Source organism: Phalacrocorax aristotelis, chromosome 14, assembly GCF_949628215.1.
Source record: "Phalacrocorax aristotelis chromosome 14, bGulAri2.1, whole genome shotgun sequence".
NCBI classification, from domain to species: Eukaryota; Metazoa; Chordata; class Aves; order Suliformes; family Phalacrocoracidae; genus Phalacrocorax; species Phalacrocorax aristotelis.
This window is the reverse complement of record NC_134289.1, coordinates 10265746-10280629: the sequence shown is the minus strand read 5'-3', so window position 1 is coordinate 10280629 and position 14884 is coordinate 10265746. Positions and strand designations below refer to the sequence as shown.

The 14884-nt window shown below is 44.8% G+C and overlaps 1 protein-coding gene across 2 annotated transcripts in view; it reads left to right on the top strand.

Moving 5' to 3' along the window:
- The first annotated feature begins 13598 nt into the window (after positions 1-13598).
- WAPL (WAPL cohesin release factor) overlaps positions 13599-14884 on the top strand; it is a 77429-nt gene continuing 76143 nt past the window's right edge. Inside the window, exon 1 of one of the 2 annotated variants that reach the window (XM_075109740.1) lies at positions 13599-13739. The gene's annotated coding sequence lies outside the window, so the exon portion shown is untranslated. Of the gene's footprint in view, positions 13740-14309; positions 14658-14884 lie in introns of those variants that run through there. The other variant, XM_075109738.1, reaches the window with a different exon arrangement.

Genomic DNA, 14884 nt, shown 5'->3' with positions numbered 1-14884 from the left:
AACAGCATCTGCAGAATATCCTCAAGCAGGCAAAATCAGGAGTATGCCTTACACAGTTCTTTGTAGGACACATCACCCTTATGATTAAATCTTCAGAGTTCTGAAAAGACAGACTGTTGCATGTTAAAAGGTGACCATAAGTGGCTGATCATAATGTGTTGCTCTGGACTTGCTGCTTTTACTGATTTTCCTCTCTTGTAGTCCTTTTGCTCTGTGTGAGAGCTGCAAGTTAACTGAATGTCATGTTGTATTGAATTGTATTGTGTTGTGTGGTGTGTTGGCAGACTCTACAGTGGAGTGGGACCAGTGGTGCCAATACAGCAGTTCCCAGTGAAGCTCTACTTGCATTCCTTGTAAAGTGCTGCTGCTGCTTCTGCAGGATTCAATTTCCTTTCTATTTTTATATCATTTTCCAAGTCTGTAGTTAATATTAACTGACGGGACCAGCTGAGAATCTCGGGATTTCCTATTACAGGTAATTAAGGAAAATACTAATTCACATACAGACAGATGCCTTGTGGTAAATTGCACTGCATGAATATTATTGCCTTCACTGCTAATTCTGTTTCCTACTGATTACTGAATCTGTCTTATCTGTCTTCCAGTATAAGGTGCTAGAGGCACGCAGCAGGTTTTCCAGCAAGTAGACGTGTAAAGAAAGCTGAAGAGAAGCTCTTACTCTTATTTTTTTCTGAAGTGTTGCTTTTACAACCCAGTTGTCCTAAATTGTTCTGTACCTAGAATATATGAGAGCTTGATTTTATGCTAGCTTAGTGGAGCTTGGAGAAGGACCTGGCGAGGGACTTGCGTTCATCAGGGACTTTTCTAGTTCACGTTAGTTATTACCATATTGATGTATGATTCTATATTAGGTTAGAATCAAGCTTCCTGTTTTGTTCAAAGGAAATATTGCCATCAGGGAGCAGCAAGAGTGGGCTGCTCTGCAAGGTAGGCAAACCAGGAGCTGAGGATGACAGCAAGGCAGGCAGAGGAAGGGGCCTCACCAATCCCACAAGGCTTGTGCAGGAAGAGCAGAGAAGGGCCAGTGGCAGTAACCAGGGCCAGCCACAGTCATCACTAGGCAAGTGTATAGTGGTGAGGCACACCCAAGGTCTAATGAGAAAGCTGAGACAGCACCCAGATCAGCAAGGCACATTACACATAGCTCAGGATTAGAGGCTACACTTCAGATCTGCTTGGCAAGACCAATGTGAGGGTATGAACTTAAATGCAGCTCGAAGTGGAGGAAGCCCTGATGAGGCTCCTCACAGCTCTTGCACATGAGCCTGACCCAGCATTGCAGCTGTACTATACCTGAGCCAGCCTCAAGCACAGGGCACTCAGGGGTAGGGGTAGCAGGTTGCAGAGCCTGTCGGTGCGCTCATGCAGCAGTTGTAAACCACTACGTCCTTTCCCTGTTCTGGAGCTATTTCCTAGGCAGGAGCCAGGATGTTGGGTTAGATGGATCTACCGTCTGATGTGGTGCAGCCATTGTTATGGTTAATGTGCTAAACCCCTCTGGGTTTAGAATAATCTTAATTTGGACATAGAAGAACAGGACTTCAAAATTCAGTTGAATGAACTGCCTCAGGTTGAGCAGGTTTGAAGTGTAATACTTATCTAAAATAGTGTTTCCTTATTAGTTGTCAGCATAAACACGTAACCAAATATTTGAACAAGCAGGTAGGTGTGATCAGAAGTACAAAGCTGGCCCCTTTAACGCCTTGTGGAAAAGCTCCAATAGTTTCATCCTTGTTCGCTAGGAAGGAATATGCTGGAGTCTCTTGACTCATAACTTATCAACAAGCAGAAGGGTAGATCTTGATTTTAGCATGCCTGAGTACAATGAAACATGAGTGAAGAGGAAGAAGAAGGACATCTGTGCTTGCCTTTCACCTTCACAAGTGTCTTCTGCAGAGGGATATGAGAGCAGCTTCTCTGGAGTCACACCAGTTTGCTCTCATCTGCCCGCACTGGGTACCAGCAGCAGGGACACTATGGCAAGGTCTGGCTTTTACAGCCAGATGAAGCCCTGATGAAGGGCTAGTCTGAGTGTGCAGACGCAGGCCACAAACACCCTGCTTGCAGCACAGGTGTGGCCCCCAACTAAGTCGTAGAGTTGCTACTTTGCAGGGGTAAGAAAGACTTTCCAGCTGTAAACAGATCAAACCTCACCTGGAATCAAGGAAACACACAAGTATGGCCTGAAGCAGATCAGAGGTTATGCTTCAAACCTGCTTAACCAGAGGCAGTTCATTCAGTTGAATTTTGAAGTCCTGTTCTTTTATGTCCAAGTTACCAATTGAGGCCACTTTGGATGACTCAAAGCTACTAGCAAGCATGCTTAACACGAACTTCCTTGTGCTGTAGAGAAAAACACAGACTAGATTCCTGGAATTTATCATGACAGATGGGAAATCGGTACAAATAAGACTAAGTTTAATGTAGCATGAGTGTACTTGGTTGAGGTTGCTGAGTGCCCTTTAAGACAAGGATATGGCAAAGCTCAGTAACTGGATTTTGACAGACTCCATTGCAACAGCTTGCTTTACTAGCCCTGTTGTGCCTTTGCTTTTATCTAATTTTATAACTTCATATCTTAGCGTGGTTAACCCTGATTATGGTCATTCTGATAATCTACTAAGTGAACTGCTTTTTACCAAGCTTAGTTTCCAAGACCCCTTAAAAAACCCCCAAACACCAGGGTTTGCTATTAACTAGTGGCAGAACAAAGGCAATCCATGCACCTCCAGACTGCTACTAATTCTTTACCTCTTCTCCCTTGGAATACTGCAAAAACAATGTCTAACCATGCACACTGTTTCTGTTGATCTGAATAACTCAGTGAGTGCTGAGACTTGTATTTTCTATTCATGCACTGAAGCCATCCTAACCTACAGCACTGGTGTTACGGAGGATGAGGTATCCTGTGGGCTCTAATATAAGCAGCTAATATTATAGAGAGCTGAAGTTAATAAACACACACTAATACCTATATATTAAAACATATATATGATGCCATTTTCAAAAAGCATATGGATCACTTGGTACTTACTTGGATACGTAGTTTATCACAGAACCATAAAATAGTCCTGGTGAGAAGGGACCTCAGGAGGTCTCTCACCCAACACCCTGCTCAAAGCAGGGTCAGCTCTAAGGTCAGGCCAGACTGCTCAGGGCTTTATCCAATTAGGTCTTGAAAACATTCAAGAACGGAAACTGCACTTGTTCCCCTGCCTGAAAAGGTTTTTCTGCATCTGTAGTTGGAATTTCTCTTGTTATTACAACTAAATCCATATTGTAAAACAAGTATGTTGGATTGTAGTTCAGCTGTTTAACTGGGAGTAACGTCAGATGCAGAACACAACGGTGAGAACCTATGTGGGCTGTAGGTGAAGTGCTGCTGACAGGGCCAGATGCTGGTGTCTGTAAAATCTATGCTCCAGTAGGGATACAGGGGCCCTCCTCAAGTGGTACTTAATTACACATGGAGCTCAATGTCTGTAACTCAGCCAGAGTAGAGGCTGTCACAGAAGCAGTGCCATGACACCAAAAGTAGGCCGAAGTAAAAACTTTGTGAAAGTTGTACTGACTGGGTCTTCCATACCTTGTTTTTCTAACAAGTTTCACACATCTTCCTCCCCTGCAACCTAGGCATGATTCGTGTCTGTGTCTGCTGCTGCTCGTATCTTTGTAGAGCAGCAAAACCAGCATGAAATTGATGTGATCTTCTTTCATTGCTGCCCAAAAGGTTCTGAATAGCAGCCCTGGAACAGAGCAGGCTTGTTGACTGCATTCTGCAGCTGCATGACAAATCTGCCTCTAAGCCTGCAGCTTCAAGAAGACAGTGCAGCATCTGTTCACATAAAAGATAGCTTTTAGCTTGTCTTTTTTTTTTAATAATGAGAAATTTAAACTACTGGGTTTAAATGGAAACTTAGAAGCAGGTGACTTGGGCTTCCCTCATTTGCCAAGAAAAGCTTCCCACTTATCTTTGATGAAGGACTGGATGGATTACCCTCAATTTCAATTAAATATTTTTGCTCCACATATGGAGAAATTAACATCTAATTTACAAGAAGCTTTAATCTTGGTATAATAATTACAGTCTGTTATGTGAATCTCTGTTTAGTCAAGGTATGAATACAAAGTTTCTTTGATTTCTATGGGCTGCTTCTATATGCATCTCTTTCTATATGCATTTGCTTGTCACCATGACAACTTCCTATCAGTTTGTCTGACACTCTGCATGTCAGAGAAGTTACAGTTAACCCAGGGCCTGAATGCAGAGTACCAGGGAGTAACATCTGAGCATCTGATTTCCATGGGCTTATGCACAGTTCCACTCTGCTGAAGTCTGAACAAAGAACTATATTCTTTCACCAGATCTTCAAGCTACAACATACGACAATTTCTCCAATATCTTTTCATTCTAATTATGTGCACAGGTTTGTAAAGCCAACGGTATAGACATGTTTGTAAAATCAATGTTTAACTATCATTTAACGGATTTATAGCCTAATTTATCCCTTAAAAATGTCTCTACATTTCCTTTAGAAATTATTTTCTTTATAGGCTATATTCTACCATAGAACAAAGCTGCCTTACACCTGTCTCTATCTGTTCTCCACTACCCTAGGAAAATATTCCTGCCCATGCAAATCTGGCTGATCTGCTCTGTCAGGAGAAATTTTTCAACTTAAACTTCGGTACTCGAAAGATCTGTGCATTCTTTGATCTGAGATGCCTGGGCTGATACTTTGTGAGCTGTGCTGATTTGTGTTGCTGGGTGGTGGTGGGTGCTCACTGCCACGCTTCCTCACCACTCCATACAGCATTTTTGTTGCCGTGGAAGAGTTTGCACTGGCGACTGGCAGACTTTACCAAAACAGGCTTTCGAACAGGAAGCTTCAGTTCCTTGAAGGAGGGATTTGCAGGACGAAGAGTAGAAAAATTTATTTGGGGCATGTGGCTTTGTTCAGCCATATCTGAAAGTGCTTCAGCATTAGAGGTGAAACTGAGACAACTCTAAGCCTGCCAGAGGTAGTAAGGGCAAAGTTTCCTAATGAAATGTGAATGGCTGGACCTCTATCAATGACGTTTATTGCCAATTGCTTGGCAAGACTGTGGTTTAAAAACCTTGCATATGTTATTTCAACCTCGGAAGAAAACCCTTGATCACAAATTGTCTTGAACAGAAACATCTGTACCCATACCCTGAGCTAGCGTACATAGTGGAGCCTAATGGTAGATGGAGAGGTTAGTCTGCTGCACAGAGCAGTAGTACTGCTTTTGCTTATTGCATTGATTCTGCATGTTCCAGCTGGCAGCTGCTATCTCTCTGAATGTACATCATGCATATTACATCCATTTTCTGTGTGTAAAGCCTTGCATCATGTTTGGTTTTTTGAAGAGGTGCAGTGGATCACTTGGAAGATACATAGGAATATCCTATTTTCCTAAACAAAATATCTCAAGTATCTGAAAAGAACATTGGTTACCTTTGGCTGCCTTATCTGATCAGAATGGCATGTAGAAATGTGACAACTGTAAGTATTTCCACCACAGAAAGCAAAAACTGGAAAAAGCAACTCTAAAAGGCCACTGGAAATACCATATTTGAATCACAGTCCTGGAGATGGGCTATTCCTTCTGTTTTGTCATTGAAATAAAACCTTCCAGGAGGATGTCTCTAGACCTCATAATTATAAAACCTCACAGTAAGAGGATAAGAAGGTTGAGTTTTGTATCACCTAACAGAAAAAGAAGGCACAAAGGCACAAAACTGTTAACAGAGGTCGGGCGTGGTGGTGGTGGTGGTGAGATACCCCAACTGTCTCTTAGGTGGTTTATTGGTATTTATTCTTTCACAACTGATGACTGAAGTTATGTTCAGAAATATCTGTATGGCCTACAAGACTAATACAGCTGTGACAAACCAGCACTACAAACGGCAGGGATTTGTCAGAAGCAAAACTATGATCTCAGCTGGTTGTGCTACTGATGAGATTTTAGCTTTTTGAATCCATGCTAAAATGCATGCAGTTGAAAGAAAATGAAGATGTATGAAATTATTTATTTTTTGGCTATAGTTATGTTAACGAAATGACTAAGGAAATTGTTGGACACATGTCCCTGTGTAGTCTAGTAAGCCAAAAATCCACTGGACTATTTTAATGTATTGCTGCCAGTAGCAAAATGTATGACTTGACAGTATCTTTAGAGTGCTAAAAATGCAGTTCCAAGTAGTTAACACTCACAGACTCACAGAATGTTAGGGGTTGGAAGGGCCCTCTGGAGCTCACCCCGTCCCACCCACTGCGTGAGCAGGCACCCCCAGAGCAGGGGCACAGGGCCGCGTCCACGCGGGGGGTGAATGTCTCCAGGGAAGGGACCCCACAGCCTCCCTGGGCAGCCTGTGCCCCTGCTCTGGCACCCGCACAGGGAAGGGGTTTGTCCTCATGTTCAGGGGGAACTTCCCGTGTTCCAGCTTGTGCCCGTGGCCCCTTGGCCTGGCGTTGGGCACCACTGGAAAGAGTCCGGCCCCATCATCTTGACAACCACCAATCAATTGGAGTCAAAATCCTATTGTGAAAAATAAACGCAAAATGTTTCATTAACTATAATCTCAAATTGTAACATGGTTCTTAGCCTGAGCTGCCAAAAAAAATTATTAGTGATCCTAAGGGCAGGTGCATAAATTAATGCTTCTACATTTTCAAGAAATATTTGGTAGCTTCTTTATTTACCAGTAGGTGTCACTGGAGTCCAGCAGAGAGCTATTTAAAACATCTTTTCTGCCGAATCGAACTTTTATTTATAGGGGAACATTCGGTATTTGGGCATGTTGACGTACACCCAATAAAAATGAAGAACTGCAGTCAATGCTCTTTCAGATATGTTGTTTCTTGTCTCAGCAACCAACAGCTGTTGATGGATAATTCAATGGACTGAGAAAGAATTTTGAATTTTTTTTCTCTGCAGCATGCCTGAGTCTGGTCAAGCTGATGATGACCAAAGTGACTATTTGATGCAAAGATGAAGCCCGTTAGCAGTGCCTGCATGATTACTCGGCCCTTGCCCAATCGTCCGTCTTGGGGGTGGGGGTGGTGGTAAGAAGATGGAAAATCAAGCCAAAAGACCTGTATCTTCAAGTTTTTTGGCACTTGTGCTGAAAATTGCAGTGAGTCTGGGAACTGAATGGGACAGGAAGGACCTGTCAGCCACAGAGCAGCTCTCGGCAGGACTGAGAAAGCATTTAGGGAGGAAAACTAGGGGAAACTCCACTGTTGGTGTCTGTAGGTACCTACCTTTGGAAATAAGCAGTACAGTTTTACTGATATCAGATGTGGTTTTCCTCCAGTCTTACATGTAAATTACTTCCAAAGAATACAAAAAATCTATAAAATCATGTGTCATTAGTTTTATGCACTTGTACTTTGTTATATGGATGTTTATCTGAAGATCTGGATCTTGCGTGCTATACCTTGTGTTAGAAGACACAGCATTGTGCTTAACAAGACTTCTTTGGATTGAGCTGAAGTAGAGCATGGAATGATTTTTTTTCTATTTTAATGAACTGTAGTCCTTGTCTGCTATGTGTTTGCTAGACAGGTGATCAGCAAAGGTATTTTGATTGAAATGCCCTTTCAGGTAAGCTCAGGTATTTGCTATCTGAAAGGCACAAAAAAGCATCAAGTAGACACCTGTAGTTACTACATGATGTTCAAGCCACTTGATAACATACATCAAAAGATAAAAGAAGAGTTAGGTTTTGTTTTCCCCCAGGTATGGTAAAAGGCTTAATCTTTATGAAACCACCACGGACACACTTTGAGTTAGCTGAATGAGTCTTAGTTTGAGCCTAAGATCTTCAATCAATCCATTCCTCCAATCTCTTTCAAATGCTTACTGAGAAATTACTGTGCTACACAGTAAACATTTCTCTCAGAAATTCAAGGTCGTGCATCCAGTAGAAAACTGTAGCATAAGGAAGCTGCTGCAGGCTGATGTATTATTAGGATAATAACGTGCTTTTGGACAGTAAATGCGCTGCCTGTTCTGTTGCCCTTACGCGTAGCTAGATCCAGTAATGAGCCGTTTGATATGTTGAAAGAACCAGTAAAGACACAGGTTGTTTTTAACCTTTTGTTATCTTCTTTAAACACATTTCTGAAGCATTCTGCCACCGCTACTACACTGCCACTCTGTTAATGGGCGCTCTATTGCATGCTGAAGGATGATCTTTGACCATTTCACAGAACACGGTTACACTGTACCCAGCGAACCTTGTTAAATGCAGACAGGATTGCAGAACTGGCACAATGTACGGTCCTGGATGTACCAGCGTCTTGTGCAACAGGCAGAAGACATTGCCGCTTTCTTCATGGTGCTGCATCGTAATTTGAATAAAGGTGAAAGCAATTTGTTCAGGTCTGTATTCTGGCAGGAAACTAATGAAGTCACTAACTGATATTTTGTTGACTCCTACCTTCCCATGAGGAAATCTTCATTTAATTATTTTTTTTAACTTCTATTTTAACAGCTTAATTTGCTAGATAGTACATTAATTCTGCCGTGACATTCAGCGACACGTCCATCCAGTCCTCCTTAATCCCACAAGTTTTAATTCTCTGTGGATTTTCTTTTCCAGCTGTAGTTTATGTTGCTGTTCTTTGTATCATCGCACACAACCCTTGAAGGCCATACATACTGGTCTCAATGCAGCAGCTTACTTGTTTTGTAACTGCTGTAGAAGTACTTATTTACTGGCCAAGTTCTACTCCTTCTAAAAAGTAGAAACAAGTACTTGGGAAATACAAAGATGAAAACAAAGATCTTGGACATCAAAACTCAAAAGGGAACTGAGTGATTTTAGCATCTGCAAAAAAAAGCCACGCACAAGCCTAATAATCAAAATTAAGAGGACAAAGGAACATAATGTATAAGTGTTGGTCACATACATTCCCTTTTTAACTGGTGAAGGAAGCAAATTAGCAAAATAAGCAACAGAAATGGCTGCTACCCTATTGCTGGAGGAGGAACAGAATAGGACAATGACAGTCCCACCAATGAGCTCTTTATAAAAACAATTTAAAACACCAATTGCTTGTTGCATTCCCATGTTTTTCTTCCCACAACCAGCACTGTGTTGGTGCATTTTGGTAGCTGTTCTGAAGGGCTGCCACCATGAAGACAGGCATAAATTCAATAATAATGTGAAACAGCAAGTTCGTAAAAGAAGAATTAAAAAATAAACCTTCAGGGAGAAGATAAGGTTGGTATTGACTCTGGTCTTCCTCTAAGGCTGCAACAGACCTCAGGCACTTGAGAGAGTCAGCCCCCATTTATTCCATAACAACACAATGGAAACTTTACCCCAACCAAGGAATCTAGACTTTCATTGCTGCTTTTAAAGTTAGGCTGCATCCTCATTACAGATGAGGTTTGGGTTTTTTTTCATGAAACACTTTGGCATGTTGTAAAATCTTCATGGGAAACAGCACAGGTGGTTACTTTCTCAGCAGAGCTTGCTGAGATAAACTCCATGGCAGAATAAAGTTCTGACCTTGACAATTATAACGAGGTGAAAGCTCCTTTGTGCTTTTCCCACTAGTATTTCATCACAGGATTTTCCATCAGACTTACAGGCTGATCACCTAGGGAAAAAACTGCACAGAACCACTGAGAATTTAGCTGTAGGTAAATGCATACTGTTGGTTTGTCGAGTAAAACTAGTCTTTCCAGAGGCTTTTACATTGCAGAGACGATGCTGCCTCTCACATGATTGCAACAGAGGGGTGGGTGTGCAGGCCAGGGAGAAGGTAGAGTAGAGCAACTTTTTCTGCTAGCTGCCTGGGTCTGATCATTACTGGCACAATCCAGGGAACTCTTTTTTTCTTTAATCACAGAGGACTGGCCCTTTGCTGCACTCCTAAAGCATTCCTTTGTTCTGTCCAGTGGTGCTTATTTTAACCTTTCAGTTGCTAAATTTAATGCCTTGGTTTGACCACCTCGTATTGAGGAGATAGCTACAATACGATGTAAATACTGAAAAATATGATCCAAAACTGTATAGGGATCCCCTATTTGAATGCATTTCAGTCTTTCTTCTCAGGCTTCAGTGTCAGAAATAAACAGTATGCTATCCATTGGAAATACCTCGCTAAGAAAAGCCATATTCTTGACAGAAATTGCACTTCCCTATGCACTGGGTTGCAGATCTCCCCTCCCTCCCCACCCCTGCGCGTTCTGCTTTATGGTCTGCTCTGACCCAGCTGCTGCAGCTCTTGGTGCAACCCAGCTGTCCTTGCCCGCTCCCGTGCTGCCGCTGGCAGTGTTGCTGAACTTCCTCCAGCATGTATTAGTACCGATACTAATGTATAAATGACTATTTTCAGAGCTGTTTCAAAGCCGTTGACTAAAGCATGCTAATTAGTTACTTAATGTGTCTCTCTACCCTCCCTTCATCTTTGCTATGCAAATAGCAAGGGGGAAATTCTAGCCCCAGTGAAGCAAAATGGCCAAGCCCTGAGTGCTCTCACCCAGGAGGGCTGGGTGGCACTTGAAGGACAGAAACAGGAGACTGCCATTTTGCAAAGAAAAAGCAGAACACACTGAAATGTTTAGCATTTTAAGAGTCACTAATTGGGACATGAAAGCACGGCAGCAGCTCTGAGTGCAGCAAAAGCAGCAGGACATCCTCTTCTCCGGCATCCCTTCCCACCTGGACAGGAGGCAAGGAAGGAAGTACTATAGGAAGCTGGAGAGAACTCGGGTGGCAAATAGTGACTAGGCTGAGACACAGAAGAATGGGGAAGAAGCAAGGGAGAAGATGCTAGGTGGACTGAGGGGTGTGGTCTGGGCATGAGGAGTAATGGAGGGAACCTTCCTGCGAGTTCCTGTTTGCTTCTTGGGCAGTGCTTTGCAGGGAAGTGGCTTATCGAGCTTATTCTCCTTTTGTGGGAAAAGGAGTGGAGTGAGGATGTGTGATGCTGTTAATTCATGTCCTGGATATGAAGGATACCTAGTGCCACGGCCCTTTTAAAGTCTGTCTGTAGCCTCACTTTAAGCTGATATTACTGTCAAACACTAGTTTTTATCCATGGGGCAGCACTGAGAAACATTCCTGGCAGCTTCAGAAGGATATGCCTGCCTTCATCTCCCCCCCAGAGTATCTGCTGCTGGGAAACCTTCCATTTTCCTACTGCATTGCCTCCATTTTCTTTTGGAAGAAACTGAAACAGTTTAAAATATTTTTAATGGCTGCCTCAAGACTGAATTACGTGAAAGGCTCCATACTGGGCTACAGCACACATTGAAAAGTCTGTGTTGTTCCCCTCACAGAGATCTCAGTGCGGGCCCTCAAAAGAGAACTGGGAGGGTTCTGGAGTGTATTAAGATGTGATGTATCCAAATAACCGTTCTGTCTTTCTTATATGTCCCTTCTTGTGCTTTTATCTCTCTTATCTCCAGCTTTGATATATTTGAGCTGTGTTTTTCAGTGGTTTCTGACTTCACTGTAAATAGCAAAGACGCTAGTTTCTTTTGCAGGGGGCAACAGCAGAATGCAATAGGAAGCTGCAGGACTCACTTTGGCTTTCCCAGAAAAGTTTTTAAGCTGAAAGAGCTAAAGTTGTAAGATGACTGCTTACCTCCCGCTGCTGTTCTTGTGGAGGCCAATGCCACGCTGGAGTGTTTTGTGTGCTGCTTTTTAGTGAAGGGTTTTGTGCGGCTGGGTTTTGTTTTGTTCTGGGTTGTTTGTTTTTTTTTTGTAAAGAGAGATGGCAACTATCAATAATAGAATTTCACCCTCTTTGAGAATTAAACTTACCTACTGCCAAACGTAGGTGGCATTTGGCTTTTATTTGCTCTGTCTTGGTACTTGCATATTTGAGGTAAGCCAGATGAAAATGGAAATAGCAAAGCTTAACGTGTTAATTGCCAAGCTCACTAAGTTACACGGTGTGAAAATTTCAAAAGTATCTGAAGTAAGTTAGGTGCAGAAAAACTGGCCCATCTGTGCTGTTCTTGAACATACCGATTTTTGTTTTCCATCAGCATCTATGTAAAAGGTTTTATTAGACTTCGAGGCCTCTGCTGCTACCCAAGATAGGACAGGCAGCACATAAATTAGTTTAATTTCTCCTCTCTTAGTCATGTGAAGTTCCATCATGAGTCTGCGGTGGTTTAGATTACTCTGAAAATACTGTTGGAAATACAAAGCTGGCCCAGGGGGTATAGGGTGTGTGAGGGCTTTCAAATGATGTCCAATTACTATCACTACACTGCAAAATTCTCTAAATGACTGTTTAAGTGAATTATGTAGCCCAGGCTTTAAGCTAGAAACATATTTAATTTAATTTCAACTCTCAACTTTATATCCAAGTAGAAACTCTTTCCAAATACTTTCTTGGTGTCACTTCCTTACTCGGGACATATTCTTCACTTTTTTCTGGTTCTCAGGACAAGCTTTATTTATGTTCAGCCTCAAAGAGTTTTGAGCTCTCACACCACTGTTTTTTCCTCTTTGTCTAAGAGATCAGTTAGTCACCAAATAAGACTTTCAGAGTCATGCAATAGTATGCAAAACTCAAACTGGTTTAGCTCTCCATTTTACTCTTGAAGTTTAAACAAGGTAATTAGTAGCTCTGATACAGGAATACTCACAGGAGAAAATACCTTCTCACTTTTTGTATTCCAATTATGTATTTTAAAGTTTGTAACCTGTTTTCAGTAGCTCTTCAATAACTGAGCCCAGTGGTTAGGTAGAAATAAACTTGTAAGCCTTCTTTGAAACACATCACAAACCTCAGCCGTATCTCAAATCAAGCTTGCATATCTTATCACAAGGCCCAGACTATTTTATCTTCACTTGCTTGAGCACTAGTTGTATACAGGTTTCAGAGTGTGTTTGCTCTTCAGAAGCAACACCTAAAAGCTACCAACAGATCAGTACGTACTGGGTAAAGGCCAAAAATCGATTTACTTACAGGATCAGTAAAGAAAACTATAGCCTTGTATCTCTTTTTTGAAAGCCAGTAACTTTGCATTGGGTAAAGCTAAAATTAAGGAAAAAGGAATGTTCCTTAACTAGAAGCGTCAAGACAACCCTGACCTCTTCTGTGTGGTGAAATCAGCCTCTCTTTAAATTTTTTTTTAATGCATTTTGTATTTGGGACCTGGATTTTAAAAGCTTTCCTCAGGCGACAGATGGCTAGTATGATCACGTGTGTTGTGAAACCATTTTAGGTTCCAAGGTTGTAGAGGGGAATTATTTTTGTGTTGCTTTTGCTATTTTTTTCTTTTCTGAGCTCCTCACTCCTCTTAAAAAAATTACCAAACCACACCTGTGAGTACAATGTTCTTTTTTAACACACTGCTTTTCTAGTAGCGCATCCTGAAGTTTTCCATTCAACAAGCATCTTACAAAATACTGCTTACAGAATGTAAAATAGTGGATTTGATGGTTGTTTGATGTATTTGCTGTATGACACAATCTCCACAGAGTATATTTTCACTCTGCACAGAGCGTATCATTAATTAAAGTCTCAAAGGTGTGCATAAATACACTGTATGTGGGTGGACGTAACCGCTTTGTGTAAGCTAGCGCTTGTGGAAGTAGGAGGATGTGAAAGCCACTATTTCACAGCCTGTGCTATCTTCGTTCCATGGGACTTCTCCGCGGAGCATGTTTCCTACTCGGGGCGGATGTAAAAGCCGGGGACGGTGCCACCACTGTGAGTACGAATAAAGAGCCGCGGCGACCGGCGGGGCTCGCTGCCCGGGCCCAGGCCGCTGCTCGGCCTAACAAACTCCGCGTGGAGCCGGCGCAGCGCCCGCCGCCTCCCCGAACTGCTCGGGGTGGGTCTGAACTTCCCTATGGCCGCCCCGGCGCCTTCCTCCCACCGCCTCGGGCCGGGCCGGCGCTGACCCGGGGGCCCGCTCCACCCGCGGCCTGCTCGGGACCGGGGCTGGGGCTGGGGCCGGGCTGCCCGCCCGCCACAGGCCCCGCCGCCCCCGCTTTCAGGCCCGCAGCGGCGGCGCTGCCCTTCCTGCCCCTCTCGGGGCGCGGGCCCCAGCGGAGGCCGCCACGGGGAGGCGGAGGGTCCCGCCGCGCCACGCCTGAGCGGGGCCCAGGCCCAGCAACCGGCTGCCTTGGGCCGCGCCGGGGCCTGGCGGGGCCTCCCGCATCCTGGCGGCGGACTACAACTCCCAGCAGGCATCGCGCGGGGCGGGCCGGCAGCGGCGGGGCGGGCGCATGCGCGTTGGTGTCGTCCGCCCGTGTTGAGTAAAGCGAGGCGCGATTGGCTGCGAGCAGTGGCCGGGCGTGGGACGCGCAGTGACGGAAGGAGCGGGGCAAATGGCGGAGAGATGGTCCTGGGCCCCGTCCCGAGAGCGGCGATAATCCCGGCGCGGAGGAAGCGGCGCCGGAGGAGGCGGCGCCGGGGGCTCTAACGCCCGCGCCACCCCGCGAGGGACCGGGGCCGGCGCCGGTACCGGGGAGGGGCGGAGCGGAGGCCGCCGTCGGCAGCGCGCCGTTCGCAGGCGGCAGATCGGCAGCCAGAAACCGACGCCGGAGCCGCACATCCGCGGCGGCGCCGACCCGGGACCCGCACCCGCGCCCGCCCGACCCCGCCGCCAGCACCGACGCCGAGGTAGGAGGCGGCCGCCCGGCGCCCCGAGGCCTGTGCGGGCCGCTGAACAGGCCCCGGTCCCGTTCCCCCCTCCTCCCCCGCCCCCACCCCTGGCGGGCGGGATCCGCCGGCCGCTGCCCCCGGTGACGTCCCGCTCACGGCGGCGGCCCGGCCGGGTGTGTGTGTGTGCGTATAGGGGTAACTGCGGCCGCCCCCGGCCCGCCGGGGAGCTGTCGGGGCGGGAGCGA